The sequence below is a fragment of the Lacerta agilis genome, chromosome 9 (assembly GCF_009819535.1).
Source record: "Lacerta agilis isolate rLacAgi1 chromosome 9, rLacAgi1.pri, whole genome shotgun sequence".
NCBI classification, from domain to species: domain Eukaryota; kingdom Metazoa; phylum Chordata; class Lepidosauria; order Squamata; family Lacertidae; genus Lacerta; species Lacerta agilis.
Genome location: NC_046320.1, coordinates 65,140,015 through 65,160,540, shown reverse-complemented (window position 1 = coordinate 65,160,540; position 20,526 = coordinate 65,140,015). Strand labels below are relative to the sequence as shown.

Sequence of the window (20,526 nt, the reverse complement as noted above, 5' to 3'; positions counted from 1 at the left end):
GGGCTGCCAGGGCCATTGTCCCAGGCACATTTTTCTGGGGTGGCACGGTGCTCACACCACCTTCCCTGATCAGATCCCAGCCTCGCAAAGCGGCACCGGGCTGGCTCAGGGAGGACAGCGTGAGAAGGACGCAACAGTTATGTGTCCTTTGGTCCCAGCCCTTTGAGGGTGAGGCTGGGATTGAAGGATGCATGGTATACTTCTCACACAGCCCTTCCCAAGGTGAAGGGTCCTGTGCTGCTTTGCGAGGCTGGGATCATTCCAGCTTCGTTTCCCCTCCGTGCAGTGCGCCCTGACCCCCAGCATCCGTGCGTGCCCCGGGCGCCATGAAAACGTGCTCCGCTGCTGGAGAGAGGTTGCCCCAATACTTCTCTTGCACAACTGATGGCTCTGTGGTCTCTGGCTGCGGCTTCTGCTTTCCCTCAGGGCACACAGGTCTTTCTCAGTACGGTCGTACCTCGGAAGTCGAACGCCTTGCGAGTCGAACGTTCTGCCTTCCGAACGCCACAAACCCAGAAGTGTGCATTCCAGTTTGTGAACATTCTTTGGAACCCGAATGTCCGACGCAGCTTCTGTGGCTTCTGATTGGCTGCAGGACCTTCCTGCAGCCAATCGGAAGCCGCACCTCGGTTTCTGAACGTTTTGGAAGTCGAACGGACTTCTGGAACGGATTCCATTCGACCTCCGAGGTACGACTGTAGTGGCCAGTGAGATTGATGGGATGGGGGCACCATCACTCTTCCAGCTTTCCAATCAGGGGCAGGGGAGGGGCAAAGGGAGCTTGATCCAGCCTGGTGCATCTGTAGTGGGATTCATTTGGCCATTGGTGATGGCAGCATCTCATAACAGCAAACTCCAACTGACATTGTGTTGTGAGGTCACAGACTTCCAGAACCCTTGAACTGGGCAGCCCAAAGGAAATGGAACAAAAGGCTGTTTAGAGGGACAGTCCCTGAAACCGCAGCAGAGTGGGATGCAGTGGGGGAAAGATCCGCTGTAAACAGTTCAAGGCCGCCAAAAGCAGAACAGAAAAAAAATTCAGTTTTTCACAGGAGTTGCCCACCAACATCATTCCTTTCACAGTGAAAAATCAAGCCTGAAGATGATTTGAGTCAAAACTAGCCAGCTTTTGTATTATTTTCTGTAAACAAGTTCCTGAAGCCAAAAGAAATATCCAACATTTAGTATTTCTGCTCTATGTGTTTATTTATAAGCGCACAGGTTGTACACGGCCAAGCAGCTGGACAGATTGATGCTGCGTTTTTAAACCTAACACAATTTCCAAAAGGCAAACAGGATATGCTTGCAGCCTCACAGACAGACATCTCTTTCACTGGCTACAACCCAAACAATTTCTCTCTGGCCTCACAAAATGGAAAGCAAGCAACTGTCTCAGCTCCCATCTTCTGCCCACTGGCTAGCAGACTACAGCCATCAACCCAAAACAAAACATCTTCTAGCTATTAGTGATGGCAGCATGCTGAACATTTCTCTCACTGCATTCCCCTTCCATTGATGAGAAATAAATTGCATTAAAAATTGTGAAAGGGGAAATAAAATGTTGGTGATATTCTCATGGGTGGGCTACACAGGTTTCTGTCTCACTAACATTACTTTTGAGGTAGCTGAGATGTACAGGTACTTGCAAGTGTCCTTTCCTTGATTCTACAAATAATTTTGCAAAGTGCCCCAAACTCTGCAGCCTGACTAGGTGCCTATGTTGCAATCGAAATCCAGGAGTTGCTGCTGGGCTTTTGCAGAGGTGCAGGCAGCTAGGGAGGCTGCAAATTAAGGGAGGAAAGGTTTACTGTAAAGAGAAAAAAGTACATGCATTTTTAGAATAATTTAACCCTTGCAATAGCATAGTAAGCTCAAAACCCAACACCTAGCAAAATTCTCAATTGCCATGAGAACGAGGCAGAGGAAAATGGAGGAACCTTTTGCAGCCGAAGAAAACTTTTGAGAAATTGGAGGCTGATATTTTGGATATTTTGACTAAGTGGTTCCCATGGAGGACAAATATTCAGCCATCAGTTAACGAAAGCCTAGAGAAAAGGACACTTGGATTAATAGCAATATTAGCATCCTAGACACATTCACACCATAGATTCAAAGCACTATGATACTACTTTAAATAGTCATGGATTCCTCCCCCAAAAAATTCTGTGAACTGTAATTTGTTAAACGTGCTGAGAGTTATTAGGAGACCCCTGTTCCCCTTAAAGGTAAAGGTAAAGGGACCCCTGACCATTAGGTCCAGTCGTGTCTGACTCTGGCGTTGCGGTGCTCATCTCGTGTTACTGGCCGAGGGAGCTGGCATACAGCTTCCAGGTCATGTGGCCAGCATGACTAAGTTGCTTCTGGTGAAACTAGAGCAGTGCACGGAAATGCCGTTTACCTTCCCGCTGGAGCGGTTCCTATTTATGTACTTGCTCTTTGATGTGCTTTCGAACTGCTAGGTGGGCAGGAGCTGGGACCGAGCAACAGGAACTCACACCGTCGCAGGGATTCGAACCGCCGACCTTCTGATCAACAAGCCCTAGGCTCTGTGGTTCCCCTTACAGAGCTACAATTCCCAAAGGTCCCAGTGAAGTGCTTCTTCTAGAAAAAGAGGTGCCATTACTTACTGTGAAGTTGCTACAGTAAGTAGCAGTTTTAACCAGTGTTTTGCTTCTTAAAAAATGATGCCTGTACTGCATACCCTTTAGTACCCCCAGAAAAAAGCACTGATTAAACCACTCTGGGAACTATGGCTCTGCAGTGGGAATTGGGGGTCTCCCAACAACTCTCAGCACCCTTAATACACTACAGCTCCCAGAATTCTTTGGGGGAACCCATGACTGTTATGTATGATATGTCTATGGCCCTACCCTGCAATCCTTTGGTGCAGTGCTGTACTTGGTTCATTTGGAGGAAGGTGTGAGGTTTAAATCTAATAAATGGCACATAAATAATAAAAATCAGACGGAAGGTGTTTCATTGAAATGGACATAATTTTCACGTGAAAATACCTGGGGACGGAAATAACTTCATAATGAGCATTTTTAAATAGGGACCATCATTCTCTATTGGTGCCACTCTGGTGGAAGGTTTTTTATGCGGATATTTCAAAAAAAACAACAACAACACCAGCCTCACAGAAAAGTGTGTGCCCAAACTAGGGGAAAGCTAAGAATGAGCTTGATGTATGCTCTCATGGCATTGTGAGAAGAGCCGGTATTATAGGTTAGCATTACAACTGTACAAGAAAATTATAGGATGTCCGTATCATTACATCCTTTCTATATTTCATAAAGTCATTTGCAAAAGGACTCATAAAAACTAATACTGTGGAAAATATTAGTTGGCCGACATTCATGACTTTTGCTTCTAAGTGGAAATTTACGGCTAAGAAAGATATCAGCGCTACGTTGGAACAGGTTGGAATTAATAAAACCCATGTTAAGATTTAATTAAAATTAAGAGAGACAAGGTAATCTAATTTTGTCAAATAAAAAAGCCACATCTCTATTTATTTCATGTTGATTTAATGATATGAAACTAGGCCAAGCACTATATTCCAATCTGTTGATTTGCTTTCCACTTTGCTGTTTTCAGATAACAGCCCTTTTTAAAAATGGCATTATCACTAATTGTTGTCAGAATACTCTGACAGCTAAATTAAAATGTAATTATGGCATTGGTGCAGCAGCCAGAAATATAAGACTGATCATGTTGTTGTTGTTCAGTCGTTCAGTCGTGTCCAACTCTTCGTGACCCCATGGACCAGAGCACGCCAGGCACGCCTATCCTTCACTGTCTCTCGCAGTTTGGCTAAACTCATGTTAGTAGCTTCGAGAACACTGTCCAACCATCTCATCCTCTGTCGTCCCCTTCTCCTTGTGCCCTCCATCTTTCCCAACATCAGGGTCTTTTCCAGGGAGTCTTCTCTTCTCATAAGGTGGCCAAAGTACTGGAGCCTCAGCTTCAGGATCTGTCCTTCTAGTGAGCACTCAGGGCCGATTTCCTTGAGAATGGATAGGTTTGATCTTCTTGCAGTCCATGGGACTCTCAAAAGTCTCCTCCAGCACCAGAATTCAAAAGCATCAATTCTTCGGCGATCCGTCTTCTTTATGGTCCAGCTCTCACTTCCGTACATTACTACTGGGAAAACCATAGCTTTAACTATATGGACCTTTGTCAGCAGGGTGATGTCTTTGCTTTTTTTTTTTTTTTTTTGCTGATCATAGCTAGTGCTGAAAGAAGAAGAGGTGCCATGCGTGCATCAAAATTTGATTTTTGTAGAGTTTCTTATAAAACTCAAAGCCATGAAGCATGCATGGGTACAACAATCACTGCAGCTTTTCAGGTGAAAAACACCAAACAACTTTTTTTTCTGGTGAGGGAGGGGTGGAAGTCAAAGTTTTCAATTTATTTACAAATCCCAGCGTATCTGGGCTTCTTTGGACTGGGCAAGGACAAATTAGTCTATTTATAGCCTGCATCACTTTTGCATGTTTTTGACAGAAAGAGCTGTTCAACAGTGGAATTTGCTACCAAGGAGTCTGGTGGAGTCTCCTTCTTTGGAGGTCTTTAAGCGGAGGCTTGACATCCATCTGTCAGGAATGCTTTGATGGTGTTTCCTGCTTGGCAGGGGGTTGGACTGGATGGCCCTTGTGGTCTCTTCCAACTCTATGATTCTATGATTCTAAGAAAGTAAAAACATAAGGAGGAGGAGGAGGAGGAGGCTGGATCAGGCCAATGGCCAATCTAGACCAGCATCCTTTTCTCTCATGGTGGCTGCCCAAAGGTCTGTGGGAATCATATTCAGTGGGGTGTCTCATTTAGGTGCCATGTGGGAAATCTTAGTGTCCCACACCAGCTGTACCTTTGTCCCGAAACCTGCCCCAGACTGCCCAAGGGACACCTGGGATAAAGACTCCTCAGGGGAAAAGCTAAGATAGACAGAGGAAAGTTCGTTGAATGATAAGCTGCCTTAAACCATGCCTATGTTGGCTGGCTGGAAGGGTCTCTGTAAGGTTTCAGACAAGAAACATCTCCTGTAGGTAAAAGGTAAAGGACCCCTGGATGGTTAAGTCCAGTCAAAGGCGACTACAGGGTTGTGGTGCTCATATCGCTTTCAGGCTGAGGGAGCCAGCGTTTGTCCACAGACAGCTTTCCGGGTCATGTGGCCAGCATGATTAAACCGCTTCTGATCCAACGAGACACCGTGAAGGAAGCCAGAGTTCACGGAAACGCCATTTACCTTCCCGCTGCAGTGGTACCTAGTTATCTACTTGCACTGGCGTGCTTTCAACTATTGTTCTAGGACCAACCAGACTGCTGTGTTTTGGATCCTATTCAATTCAGTACATAACAGCTAGGTTGGCAGCAGCTGGGACAGAGCAATGGAAGCCCACCCCGTCGCGGGGATTCGAACCACAAACCTTCTGATCGGCAAGCCCAAAAGGCTCAGTGGTTTAGACCACAGCGCCACCCATGTCACCTATACTACCTGGCGATGCCAGGGGCTGAACCTAGAACCTTCTGCATTCAAGGAAGATGCTCTACTACTGAGCTATATCATATTTATTATTATTATTATTATTATTATTATTATTATTATTATTATTATTATTCCTGCCCATCTGAATGGGTTGCCTCAGGCACTCTAGGAGGCTTCCAGAATATACAGAAACATAATAAAACATCACACATTAAAAAGTTCCCTATACAGGGCTGCCTTCAGACATCGTCTAAAAGTTGTGCAGTTCTTTATCTCCTTGACATCTGATGGGAGGAAATTCCACAGGGTGGGTGCCACCATTGAGAAGGTCCTCTGCCTGGTTCCCTATAACCTCACTTCTTGCAGTGAGGGAAACGCCAGAAGGCCCTTCCCCACTGTGAAATGGAAAATAGACAGCACGTTAGCCTAGGGCAAGGTTTCTCAAACTTGGGTCTCCAACTCCCATCATCTCTAGATACCAGGACCAGTGATCGGGAACGACGGGAATCGTAGCCCCAAAACACCTGGAGACTGGTGTTTGGGAAACGCTGGCTAAGGGTGTGCAAAGCAGACTGTGGTACACATCTCTAAGCTCTCCGCCCCTCGGATTTTTCCTCCCGAGGCAGCTGGCTCACTCTGCTTCATGATAGGAACAGCCCTGCCCTTCGTGAGCCAGCACTTTCCTTACCCAAGAATCCAACAACTGCATCTAGAATGGGGAGGAGTCAGCCAAAGACCATTTAAGCATCCTCTGTTTGATTCACATAAGGGAGAAGATGGAGACCGCTGGGCAGCACAGCAGCAGCTTTTAGCAGAAACACCAAAGCAAGGAAGAGAACAGAGGGCCCCCAAAAGCCAGAAACGGAAAAGGCAGGAGCTTCCCTCCTTTGGCGTAAATAGGAGATTCATCCACTCACTCAAAGGCCAGCAGCAGTGCAGGAAATGAATTTAGTTGCTATCACAGCGGGTGAGGGAAGGGGGAAACCTCTCTTCTTCGCATGCTGCATTTCCAATTAAAATCCCCTCCCTCCGTGCCTGTTATTAACATTCTTCAAAAAGAAAGATTGCCACAGTTTCTACTAATGTCACATTTAATGGCATCTGAAGCATGGCGCTCGGTAAGGTAGAGAAATTTGGTGAAGTTTGCATTTTCATTCACACATCCCAAACATAAACACGAACCAAAATGTGCCCTCCATCTGGCAACATAGGCTTTGGCGCTAGACCTCCAAATCGGACATAGTAGCAGCTAACAATCATATCTTTAGTTACAGGTGGGTAGCCGTGTTGGTCTGCCATAGTCGAAACAAAATAGGAAATTCTTTCCAGTAGCACCTTAGAGACCAACTGAGTTTGTTCTTGGTATCTGAAGAAGTGTGCATGCACACGAAAGCTCATACCAAGAACAAACTCAGTTGGTCTCTAAGGTGCTACTGGAAAGAATCATATCTTTGTAAGCGTGTGGCGAGAAGACTGTAATGCACTCTTATGTGGCGCTGCCAAGGTGAGTACCATCAACAGGCTGTGATTACTGAAGAGTGGGATACAGATGGGGCACTTAGCCCAGGGCGACAACATTTCCACAAGCTGCTGATTATTTTATAGGCTCATGTCACTCTGATGGCACTGGCTATAGAGAGAGCCCTCCAAAACACATCATGATAATTTATATCGGGCTTCTTCTGCCCCAAGCTGGGCACCCGGAACAGCTTATAAGCCCAGATCCCAGAATGTCTCTAGTTCCCTTGCCAGTGCAGCCGTGCAGGAGGATGAACCAGTGCTTGTTCCGAGTGCCTGTAGTGGCTGCTGCAAGGGAACATTGCATTGCCTCTCCATGACTGCTGCTGCCAGCCTGCTCACTTGGGCATTAAATGCTTTTCTCAGGATGTGGAGGGTGTGTGCGATATGTTGGTTGTGTAGTGGTGGTGGCTTTTTTTCTTTAAAAAAATTATGTTTAGGGGTACTCTCATTTTCCTACTCATATTGAAATACTGTCCTTCAATGAGGCCAAACTTAGATTCACAAAATGTTTAGGGGAATGCATCCCCCTGTGTCCCCCCAGAAAAAAAGCACTGATTCTATGCATAAAGGTAAAGGTAAAGGGACCCCTGACCATTAGGTCCAGTCAAGAACAACTCAGGGGTTGCGGCGCTCATCTCGCTTTACTGGCCGAAGGTGCCGGCGTACAGCATGCATGTGGCCAGCATGACTAAGCCGCTTCTGGTGAAACCAGAGCAGCGCACGGAAACACCGTTTACCTTCCCGCCAGAGCGGTATCTATTTATCTACTTGCACTTTGACATGCTTTCGAACTGCTAGCATGGCAGGAGCAGGGACCGAACAATGGGAGCTCACCCCATCGCGGGAATTCGAACCGCCGACCTTCTGATCAGCAAGCCCTAGGCTCTGTTGTTTAACCCTTATGTTCCATGGGTTTGCCCAATTCTCTTTTGAAGCCATCCCACTTCTGGTAGGAGCAAATTCCATGGACTTAACTATGTGCTGTGTGAAGAAGGACTTTCTTTTATCCATATGGAAGACTCCAGCATTCAACTTCATTGAATGCCCCCAAGTTCTAGCATGATGAGAAAGGGGGGAAAACCTCTCCCCAGCTTGGGCACACACTGCTGGCATTTGAGGGCAAAGCACCAAAAGAGCCCATCCAAGCATGCCAAGATGGTGAACAAGCACACCAGCTTGCCCCTGCGATGGAGGGGAGTCGGTGCCGCATGATGTGTGCACATGCTGCGCAACGTGCTGATGTCACTCAAACATGCTGTGCGATGTGCTGATGTGTTGTGGGCAGATGCTGCAGAATTTTCAGGGGGGCCAGCCTGCTATTACAAAATTTGGGGGGCACTTGCCCCCCCCGATGGTGTCCTTGACGGCGATAAAATGTATTGCCTGCCCTTAAGGTGTCAGGTGAGGAAAAGAAAGTCGGCAGTGTCACCCAAGCAGAAAAACCTTTGCATTTCCTTCCGATAAAAAAGGAAAGCATTTCCCCCCCTCTTATGTATAAAAGTAACAAAACACAGAGGTGCAACACAACAAAAACAAGAAGCAAATGCAGAAAGGAAAGAAGAGGCCATGTTGTCTGGAACTGCAAGCTCAAAGAATGAGGCTTAAAAGTTCTCATGCAAAGTGTTAAGTAGTGGGTGGACACAGCAGAAGACACAGTGATTTTCAAGCAGCTCTCGTTTATTCTCAGGCTGGAACAGAAGCGAACTGAAGGGCTCAGCAGCCTGCTTATATAGAACTCAGCTACAAAGCAACAGTAACAACTTTCTGTAGTTACCCAATCCCTGAACGTCACTTTCAATCCCTCATTTGCATGTGCGGACCTCAGTGAAAACTGCAGCAGAATAAACTATACACACACACCCCTAGTGGCCTAGGGTGAGAACTTCAATACATAACACAAAGGGTCCAAAAGATGGCAAACTCCAAGTTGAAAGGTGGAAGTGGCCAAATCAGCCTGCTTCCTGCTGTGTGGATTTTCTACTTAAAGGGAGCTCTTCCACAAAGGAACCATACAGAATATAATACAATACTGTTACATTCAGCATGAGGATCCGGGGGTTCCAGGCTCTTACACAGGGTGTGTGTTTCCTTTTAGAAAAATGAGGCACGGCAGAGACCGTGGTGTCTTTTTGATATATAGTTTATTTACACGTATATACAAACCAACCCATTGCTCTCAAATATTGTTCTCTTTCTCTCTCTCTCTCTCTCTCTCTCTCTCTCTCTCTCTCTCCAGCTCACGGCTTACTAAGTGCCATTCTGAAACACTCTCTCTGAAAACATATGCACTTTTCAGGCTAGACTGCTCAGACAAATGAAAACCCAGCTAAATCTCTCAAGCATGTGCAGAGCAACTCCGATTATAAATGAAGGAAATATCTTATTTGCATTGAAAACATTAACTCTGTCCTAATGGAAATGTGCACAAACTCCTTTTCTAAAAGACAGGCTTAGGGATCTGATTGCCTGTCATTTTACATAGGAAGCTCCTCTACACCAAGTCAAATCAGTGGCCCATCTAGCTTAGCAGCACTGTCTAAAATGAATGACTGATCTTTCAGACCACAGGCTGAGAGATCTAGCTTAATGCATTGGGTGCTGGAATGCTAAAATGTCTAAAATGAATGACTGATCTTTCAGACCAGAGGTTGAGAGATCTAGCTTAATGCATTGGGTGCTGGAATGCTAAACAAATTGTTTTCTGGATAGAGGAGAAAGCAGCAGGGAATGGAACACAGGAACATTGAATTGGGATTCAAGAGGACCTTAACAGATTGGAGAACTGGATCCAACCTAACAAAAAAAATTAATAGGGACAAATGTAAGGTTTTGCACTTAGCTTAGAAAAAGCCAGCTGCAGAAATAAGATTGGGGGGGGGGTTGCACCTGGCTTGCCAGTAGTACATGTGATAAGGATCTCGGGATCTTAGCAGGTCACTAGCATAACATGAGTCAACAGTGTGATGCAGCAGCAAAAAAAGCTAATGCTATTCTAGGCTGCATCAACAGAAGTATAGTGTCCCAAGGAAAGTAATAGTCCCACTCTATTTTACCTTGATTAATGTGTGCAGCTTTGGTCGCCACAGTTTATTGACAAGGTGGGATATTGACAAGGTGGGATGTGTGCAGAGGAGGGCGACCAAGGGTCTGGAAAACAAGCCTTATGAGGAACAGTTGGGGGAATGGATATGTTTAGCCTGGATAAGAGGAGACAGAGAAGATATGATAGCCATCTTCAACTATCTAAAGGGCTTTCACAAGGGAAACGGATCAAGATTGTTTCCTCCTGCTCCAGAGGGTCAAACTCGAACCAATGGCTTCAAGTTACAAGAAAGGAGATTCCAACTAAACATCAGGAAGAACTTTCTGAGAGTAAGAGCTGTGCGACAGTGGAACGGACTCCCATGAGAGTGGTGACTCTTCTTCCTGGAGGTTTCTAAGCAGAGGTTGGATGGCCATCTGTCATGGATGATCTAGTTGAGATACCTTCATTGTAGGCATTGGACGAGATGACCCTCAGTGTCCTCGCCATGTCTACAGTTCTATGATTCTATTGCACCAAGTGAGACCATCAGTCCATCTATCTCAATACTGTCTACACTGGCTGGCAGTGGCTCTCCGGGATTTCAGGCAGGGTTCTGTCCCAGTCCTACCTGGAGACACCAGGAATCGAACAGGGGACCTTCTGCACAAAAGGCAGATGCTCTACCAATGAGCTACAGCTCTGCCAGTTGCCTTTTACCCAACCAGACCATTGGTCTCTCTAGCTCAGTATTGCCTGTACTGACAGGCAGCATCTCACCATTGTTTCAGGAAGGAAACATTCCCAATCCTGCCTGGAAATGCCAGAATTCAATGCGGGAATGAAGATTCTCTACCACTGAGCTACACCCCTTCTTCAATCTTAGCCATGCCTACGCCAGTTTTCTCCCTAGAATATTGCGGCAGAAACTTGCAAACACCACATCTCTTTACCCAAAACATTTGCTCAGAAGCTCACACACTACGCAGCTAACCGAGGTTCAGCCAGCAGAGGTTTTTTTGCTTCACCTAAAACAGATTTTTCTCGATCTCCAACCACCTTCAGTGGACAGGTTTTCAGTACAAAACAAAATCAAGTGAGATCTTTTGAACAGCAAACGTCCCCAGAAAAACAGGTCCTGTTACTGAAAGAGAGGCATCTTTGAAAGGGAAGGCTATTTCACACCCTTATGGTGTGAGTTGACTGTGTACATCGATTCTGATTCATTCTGTTTTTCAGGCTCACTTCTTCTCACCCCTGCCTTTCCCTTCCTCCTCAGCCTCTTTGTTTTCTCCACACCTGAAATTCAGCTTGTAGGCTCCTTGGGGCATAGACCCACCTTCTTTCTTACGTTGCTTTTTAAAGAACCTCAAAATGATGGTGCCATAATCATATGCATAGCTGTCAAATTTTCCCTTTTCTTGCGAGGAATCCTATTCGGAATAAGGGAATTTCCCTTAAAAAGGGGGAAAAGTTGACAGCTATGCAGTGGTAACTGGCAATGGCTAGGGAGATTTGGAGCCAGAGTTACTGTATATTCTGGCGTATAAGACTACTTTTTAATCCAGGAAAATCTTCTCAAAAGTCAGGGGTCATCTTATACGCCGGGTGGAGAATCTGCGGTCGAGTATATCTCAAACTCTATATTTTAACTGGAAAAGTTGGGGGTCGTTTTATATGCCCAGTCGTCTTATACACTGGAAAATACGGTAAGTGGATTTTCAGATGCATCAGGAATATCATCAGTCTACGATCAATGCAAATGTGGTTATTCAGTACCTCCTTCCCTAAGAAAGTCTCTTGCACTGCAACACAGGAGTGGGAAGGCTTTGGCCCTCCAGGTGTTGCTGAACTGCAACTCCCATCAGCCCTACCTAGCATGACCAATGGGCAGGAATGATGGGAGTTGTAGTTCATAATCTGGAGGGCCAAATGTTCCCAAAGATGCAAACAGGTCCCATCAAACACCGGTGGGACTTTCATCCAAGTAAAATGGGGTGGCTGGAGAAAAGTGCTCATCCATGCAGAGTATGGAAATATCTTCACCTCCTGGTCCTCATGCTACTTAAGCAGGAGCCCTTTTTTGTTGGAAGCAGTTTTGTCCCATTGAACACAACAGGTTAAACCTGATGAACTATGAGGTTTCACCAACTCATGAATCCTAGCCTTGCAAAGGGTCTCATTCATCCTCTATCCCAGCAGTTCCCAATTGGTGGTCCGCAGACCCCTAGGGATCCGCAGCACCATTCACATAACAAAAACTATCATATAGCTACCAGAATTTTCAACAGAGGGGCCCATGGCTTGGGTTTTGCAAAACATGACGTCTGCTGTACTTAGCTAATTGGGAACCACTGTTGGAGGCTGTATTGGAAGTGTTCAATACCCCAATCAGGATCTGACACCTTCTTGCCTCCTGTAAGACCTCCCTCCACAGAGTCAGGTTTATTTCCTCTGTGTTCTTTTGAGCACACAATTTTATTGACCGTTGTACTGCCATTGTATCCTCCATGTACTTCAAAAGGGGATTCCATGTATGCCCTCAAAACATAGGGGGAATATAATCTCATCCATCTTGATTTGAAAGTTTATAACTCCTAGAGTACTGGGTGTGGCCTACTCCCAAGTAAACAGAAGGTAAGGCTGTCAAATCAAGCCAGGGCTTATCTAGTATGTTAGAGGGGGAAAGGCTGTTATTTTATCTAATTTCATTGTTGTTTTATCATGTTTTGACGATCCCCATTGAGATTTTATTTTATTTTTTGTGAGCGCTTGAGAGGGGTAGGGTATTTGGGGAAGTGTGAATGCTTGAAATGAAATAGAACAACCTCATCCTCAATGCCCGACCTCTCAGCACAGAGTCTCTGGAATATTTTTTTTTAAAAACAAACAAACCCAACAGTAATGGTTTGGTGCATGCACCCCAAGCTGGGCAAAAGATTCCTGCATTTCACGGAGTTGGACAACATGACCCCCGTGGTGCCGTCCAACTCTGCAATTCTATGATGCGGGAGCCGGGACAAGAGGAAACGTTTAGATAAGCGTTACAGGGAACCTTCAGCCCCGGAACCTCTCCGTTTTTAAAACTCAAGAACGGCGTGAGAAAATAGCGTCTAAATTGGTTCCTGGTCTTCTCTCTCCACCCAACCCAGAACCCCGAATTCCCAATCCAAATCCGACGACAACTCCAAACGGTTTGTTCTCCCAGCACCAGCCCGGAAAAGGGGAACCGCTCAACTTCCCACCCTTCTTTAGATCCACTCACCGGGTTAAGGCAAAGCTCCCCACGGAAGCGGGACACCGTGTAGGCAGAGGTCCTCCTCCAAGTTCCCCCTCGCGGACGCGCAGTTCCGCCAAGATCCGCCGCCCTCCGGCGGTTCAGGTTCCACGTGTCCCATGTCCGGACCTCGGAGCCTCTCGTGGCCGCCTTGCCCCTGGCCAAAGGAGCGCGGTTTAGTCGAAGGCGCGTCTCTCTCTGCGCTCCCCGCGGCTACTCCTGCTGCAAGCGACCAAGCGGCGGCGACGGAGCGAGCCACGCGACGGCTGTGCGCTCTGCGTTCTGCCCACTCTCGGTGGCATTTTTTAGCATCCTGTGAGGGGGGCGGGTCTGGGTGGAGTCCGGAGCCTCCCCCAGCCGAAAAAGGAAGCCAGGAGGAGAAGCCATGCCCCGCCCTCCTATTATCCTGATCGTCGGGGAAGGAGAAGGAGAAGAGAGGCGGAGCCTGAGGCATCTTGATCTGAGCGCCCGGGTCCGCTGCCGCCTCTCCAAATGCGCGCCTGGCTTACATCAGATCGGAACGGAATGGAGACGCGCGCGTTCTTGATCCAAAAGCGAGAGACCGTCGAGCCTACTTGAAAAGAGTAGACAGCCGCCTTGGTTATGAGGAAAGACATGAAACCCTGCCTGTGTTTACTCAGAAGTAGGCCCTACAAAATTCAGTAGGATAGGTGGGTTGCTGGTTGGTGCAATTCTATACACTGTGAATAAGGGATGAGCCCTATGGAACCTAGTGGGATTTGCTTTGGCGTAATCCTGCATAACATCACACAGTCCCATCCTAACCATTTTACTCAGAAGTAAATCCCATGGAAAGGGAGACTCTTTTCAATGTGTGTTTATGGCTGCAGCCTTAAGAAACACAGAGGATTGTGTATTTTCTGGATCCAAGATTAATCTTGTGTCTCTGCAGGTGTGGATTTTTCATACGGCACTATAGGAACCTTCACCTGTTGAATTCCTATATTTATCACCAACACCATCAGTATATATATCAGGGCAGGGCAACCTGTAACCCTCGGATTTATCCAATGCAGTAATTGACAAGGTTTCTAAAGCCTTCTCTGGAAGCAGACAATTCAAACCTCTGGCAAAAGCAACCTGCCCCTCTGAGACATAGTTTAAAACTTGAGCCTTAAGACTCTCAAATTCTTCTCTGGAACATATTTTAATGTGAGCCAGAGAATGCCCCCTCACTGAAGGTCTGCAAACAAAGGCTGGACGGTCATTTGTTGGGAGATGCTGTAGCTTGGGCTATCCTGCACTGATCTGGGTGTTGTTTGTTTCTTCTTTGCATTTAGATCCCACTTTTTACTCCAAGGTGTGCAAGGTGACATACAAGTGTCTTGCCCTCCTCAATTAAATCACACAACAACCCTGTGAGGTAGGTTAGGCTGAGAGGCAGTGACTGGCCCAGGGCCACCCAGTGAGCTTCATGTCCAAGTAGGTATTTGAACCAGGGTCTCCTAGATCCTAGCCCAGCACTCTAAGCACTACCCCACACTGGTTCTCACTCGAAGGTTACACTAGAAGGCCTCCAGCAAGTCACATATAATTTATTTTCCCCATCACTTGCTCTGCCCAGAGGACCCTTCAGTCTTGCTGCCGACTCCCAAACACCGTCCTTCTGTCTCAATGATACTCCAAGCCCAACCACTTACCTGTCTGGTGCTGCAGTGGCCTGAGAGATGTACTTTTCCCCAAGGAGGCTGCTTTCCAAGGCGGCTGCTGGTGGTATTCCCACCAGGCAAGTGGGTGGTAAAGAAGAGGGGAGTAGATTTTAGAGCAGGGGTAGGCAAACTAAGGCCCGGGAGCCGGATGCAGCCCATTCACCTCAATCCGGCCTGCGGACGGTCCGGGAATCAGCGTGTTTTTACATGAGTAGAATGTGTCCTTTTATTTAAAATTCATCTCTGGGTTATTTATGGGGCCTGCCTGGTGTTTTTACATGAGTAGAATGTGTGCTTTTACTTAAAATGCATCTCTGGGTTATTTGTGGGGCAAATGAATTCGTTCATTCCACCCCCTCCCCCCCCCAAAAAAATTAATAGTATGGCTGACCACATGGTCTGAGGGACGGTGGACCAGCCCCCTGCTGAAAAAGGTTGCTGACCCCTAATTTAGAGGATTGTTGCTTGGGGGGTGCAATATGGAGGCTCTCACATGGTGTAAGAGGGAGCCCATTACATCCCTTGTTGAGGGTGTGACAGGGTCCAAAACAATTCATACTGCCTCAGTTTAGCAAGCCTTCTAAAACCTTCGTCCTGGTTGCTTTCTGCCCCTGATCTGAATTTCTTTTATGCATGCATCGTTGCTTTAAACTGCTTGTCTTTACATATCTTTGCTGTCGTTGTTTTAAATTGTTTCATATGCAGTTGTTTTAAATTGCTTTTATATTTATACCTAACTAGTTTATACAAGTCGTCGTGCTCTACATCGCTTTGAGATACGTTGCGGGAAGCGATTCATTAATGCTATGCATAAGTAAATATTGCATGGCCGGAAGGGAAATAGCTTTGCTGAATCCAGCTCTGGGCAAGCTCAGCTATTGATGTGAGCAAGTTTGCGCCAGAAAAAAAAGAGAGGACCAAATGGCTTTCGTCAGAAAATAAGAAGAAGTTGCTGGATCAGGCCAATGGCCCATCTAGTCCAGCATTCTGTTCTCACAGTGATCAACCAGATTCCTGTGCGGAACCCTCAGAGCAAGCCCTGAGCACAAAAGCCCTCTCCCAGGGCTGTCTTAAGGAGACCGGCCGCCGTGGTGCAGCAATCCCTCCGGCAACCCGGACATACCACCTCTTTCGCTTTCCCTGAGCCTCTTTGGAACGCATCCTGAGCTGGGACTCTCACGGCCACCTACTCGCTCGCCGGCGCAAGACGCGCGTCCGTGTAGCCTCGTTAACCCTTGCCGCTCCCGCGAAGGCAGGGGGGGAGAGACACGGGAGGGGGGGGAAGAGCCAAGGCGGCACTTCCGGCGCTTCCTCCCGGTGGCGGGGTGGGCTCGGCGGATGGTCCAGAGAGCCACGTCGAGTGCAGACGAGGCGTCGGGTTTCGCCTCGGACGCTGCTGCTCCTGCTCAGCCATGGTGAAAATCAGATTCCAGCAGCCGGCGGCGGGCTCATGGGGGCACCCCTGGGGGCCGGCGCCCTGGTGCGCCGCATCACCCAGCCCCTATGACGAGACGGCCCTGCCCTCTCCCTTCCTCTGGTTTCCAGCAACTGATATTCAGAAGCATTTCTGCCTCCAACTGTGGAGTCAGAGCTTAACCATCATGGCAAGCTCATTTAAATCCACCCAGATTGGTGACTTTCACTTTGGGAGTGAGTGGCATAGTTTAACTGTGCACTGTGTGGAGAAGTCCCTTCTTTGCCTGTCCTGATTCTTCCATCATTCAGCCTCATTGGATGTCCACGAGTTCTGGAGTTGTTGTTGTTGTTCAGTCGAAGAGTCGTGTCCGACTCTTCGTGACCCCATGGACCAGAGCACGCCAGGCATGCCTATCCTTCACTGCCTCCCGCAGTTTGGCCAAACTCTGTTGCTTGGGAGTTCTGGAGTTACGAGAGAATAATAATAATAATAATAATAATAATAATAATAATAATAATAATTTTATTTCTACCCCGCCCATCTGGCTGGGTTTCCCCAGCCACTCTGGGCTGCTCCCAACAGAATATTAAAAACATGATAAAACATCCAACTTTGAAAACTTCCCTGAACAGGGTTGCCTTCAAATTCCTGACATGCCCTGGTTTTGGGGTGAACTGCCCTGAAACCCCCAGGTTTAGGGCAGTATATAAATTTGATAAATAAAATAAAAATATCAAAAAAAAACAAAAACGGTGTGGGGGGATTATGCTGAATTGGCAGGATGCCATGAAAACCCGGATAAGTGGCAACGTGATGGGAAAAGCGCCAGAAAACACTATTTTTTTTGGGGGGGGGAGGTTTCCCCAAGCTCAAAAATTTTGGTAAGGTAAAGGTAAAGGGACCCCTGACCATTAGGTCCAGTTGTGTCTGACTTTCGGGTTGCGGCGCTCATCTCGCGTTAATGGCCAAGGGAGCCGGTGTACAGCTTCTGGGTCATGTGGCCAGCATGACAAAGCCACTTCTGGTGAACCAGAGCAGCGCACGGAAACGCCGTTTACCTTCCCGCCGGAGCGGTCCCTATTTATCTACTTGCACTTTGACGTGCTTTCAAACTGCTAGGTTGGCAGGAGCAGGGACCGAGCAACAGGAGCTCACCCCGTCACGGGGATTCAAACCACCAACCTTCTGATCAGCAAGCCCTAGGCTCTGTGTTTTAACCCACAGCGCCTGTTGGGGTCTTCCTAAAAAAAAAAGCTGAACAACTTTGCAGGTGTCAGGAATTGTACTTTTTGAAACATGGCAACCCTAGAAACACTGTTGCCTCTTCTCAGGCCTGGGCTGAGGCTCCTGCGTGTCTCCCTGTGCTCTTGGCCATGAGGCACAGACTTTTCAGGGGCGCTGCCAGTCTCCGGCCAGCCAGGAAAAGAGCTGCTACCAAAGCTGGGTGGTCGTGCGGGAGAGGGAGACAAACTTTTCTCTATCCACTTCTTCCATGCCATGCAGATTTCCCCCCATTTCCTCCATGCTGTCTCTTTCTTGTTTTTCCTCCAAACTAAAAAGGCTCATTTAAAGGGAACCAGGACTATCCCTTAATGCTCCATAACTTGATTATGAATGCTTGTCTCAATCACATCCTCCCATTCTATAGACTTCAATGAATTTCCAGTGCTGCCATTTGGGGAGTTTAAAGTTTAAAGTTCTCTCTCTCTCTCCTCTGCCCAGTTGTTGTTGTTGTTTTTGTTCAGTCATTCAGTCGTGTCCGACTCTTCATGACCCCATGGACCAGAGCACACCAGGCATGGCTATCCTTCACTGCCTCCCGCAGTTTGGCCAAACTCATGTTAGTAGCTTTGAGAACACTGTCCAACCATCTCATCCTCTGTCGTCCCCTTCTCCTTGTGCCCTCCATCTTTCCCAACATCAGGGCCTTTTCCAGGGAGTCTTCTCTTCTCATGAGGTGGCCAAAGTACTGGAGCCTCAACTTCAGGATCTGTCCTTCTAGTGAGCACTCAGGGCCGATTTCCTTGAGAATGGATAGGTTTGATCTTCTTGCAGTCCATGGGACTCTCAAGAGTCTCATCCAGCACCATAATTCAAAAGCATCAATTCTTCAGCGATCAGCCTTCTTTATGGCCCAGCTCTCACTTCCATACATTACTACTGGGAAAACCATAGCTTTAATTATACGGACCTTTGTTGGCAAGGTGATGTCTTTGCTTTTTAAGATGCTGTCTAGGTTTGTCATTGCTTTTCTCCCAAGAAGCAGGCGTCTTCTAATTTCGTGACTGCTGTCACCATCTGCAGTGATCATGGATCTGCCCAGTACTTTGTGTTTAATCAGCACTTATCCAGCCCAATGCAATCAATTCCCATTTACACAAATGTGACCTGACCTGTACTTTCTCTTCTAGCACACTGACAATGATTCCCCCGCCACCACAGGAGCATCCAGGGATTGAGGGTCTGCATGTGAACTGAGATTGCGGTAATCATACAGCAATCTTTGCCATAAACCAGAATTTACCAGACACACACAGAGAGACAGACAGACACTGCTGTAGGCACACACCAAGTCTCAGAATCCATGGCCTTTGTCCTTAATGAAGTTTAAAAGAGCAGTCACAGAGGGCAGTAGAAAAGTTGCCAATCATCCAAGGCACTGACTTTGAAAACCAGCAAGGCATCTTTCGGAGCAAATCAGCTTGAAATAATGAAAACGCTATGCTAAATAGGAAATAGGAAAAAGTCTTAAAACAGCACAGCACAGCACAGTACAGTCAGGACAAGAAGATATTTTAAAAGAGATTGTCAAAGCAGAGAGAGCTAAAAGCAGTAATGTCGGGGTTTGGGTGCTGGAGCTCCTCGTGCACAAACTTGGACTGCTCATGCACAAGGTACCAGTAGCGGGGAAAGCGGCCAGCGTTCCGCGTGCTTCTGAGCACGGGCGCCGGCCAAGTCTCACAATCCGAAGGAAGCTGAGTAAGCCGGGTGATGACTCCGAAGGTGCATGAGTTCTTAATTGCCTTCTAACTAAAATATTGCCTCGAGAAATAGAGGATACCCTGAATCTGAATAGATAGATCAACTCAAGGAAATTAAAAAATTTACCTTAAACCTTTTACTCCCCCTTTTACCCCAAAGAAAGACAGACACCGGTTATAACTTTAGTGGCTTTGGCAGAACCCGCGTAGGCTCGTCCCCTAAGCTAAGTTCTCCTAAGCTCAAAGTCCCTGCGCGCCCAATCTTCCGCGAGGCTAGCTAAATAATACTAAAACCGAAATATCTTCCGCAAGCCTAGCCCTAGGCTAAACCTAAAAGAAATCTAACTAAAGCTAAACCGAATGATCTTCCGCGATCTAACTCTAACTAAAGGAAAAACCCATCCAACCCATCCAGCCCGCTCCCAATACCCTTAAACTAAACTTGACTTCAACTAAAACCCAACTAAAGCAAAAAACGATGCCCAAGCGGGGAGCCTCAGCCTTTTATTTAGGAACAAACATGACATCATGATCAATGCCTCAACCAATAAAATCACTGTTGCTGCCCTCCAAAAAGGCGGGAAGCAAGTTTAACGCTCATTAATAACTTTGAACATGACCGGAACTACAAAATAAAGGCGGATTAATCTCATTGGTGAACCAAACTATTCATTCTTACTTTCACTTTTGCTTTTGTGCGTAGTAATACCAAAAGTAGTTCCCGAAAACCTCATTAAACAAATAGATAAATGTGGATCCTATGGCGGATCCGTGCAACGTATTCCGACACAGTAATAAATTTCTTCATGGATCACTGCCTTGTTGTGGCGAAGGGGCTTGAATAGCTCCGAGAAGCTATGAGCTAGTGGAGAGTTTTGACTAAATGTTATCCACCGGGAACAGGAACCACAAGCCAATCCTCCATGAAACTCCATGGACAAAAACAACAGTAATAAACATGGTATTCTAAATAATTGCTGCACCACACATTTTCTCCCATATTCATTTTACAATTCCCCATCAGTTAATGAGAAAAGAAATTGCATTTGAAAACGATCAACTTGGAAAGTAATTTTCAGTGAAATTCTTATAGGTGGGGTGCCGGAGTTTTGTTGTACTTAGTTTACCTTTGGGGTGGCCATGGGGTGTTTGT

The 20,526-nt window shown here is 46.8% G+C and overlaps 1 protein-coding gene across 1 annotated transcript in view; it reads right to left on the bottom strand.

The window, feature by feature from the left end:
- Positions 1 to 13,485, bottom strand: part of NPFFR2 (neuropeptide FF receptor 2) — a 40,973-nt gene extending 27,488 nt beyond the window's left edge. The window contains exon 1 of the mRNA XM_033160946.1: positions 13,294 to 13,485. The gene's annotated coding sequence lies outside the window, so the exon portion shown is untranslated. The remainder of the gene's footprint in view (positions 1 to 13,293) is intronic.
- Positions 13,486 to 20,526: the final 7,041 nt, after the last annotated feature.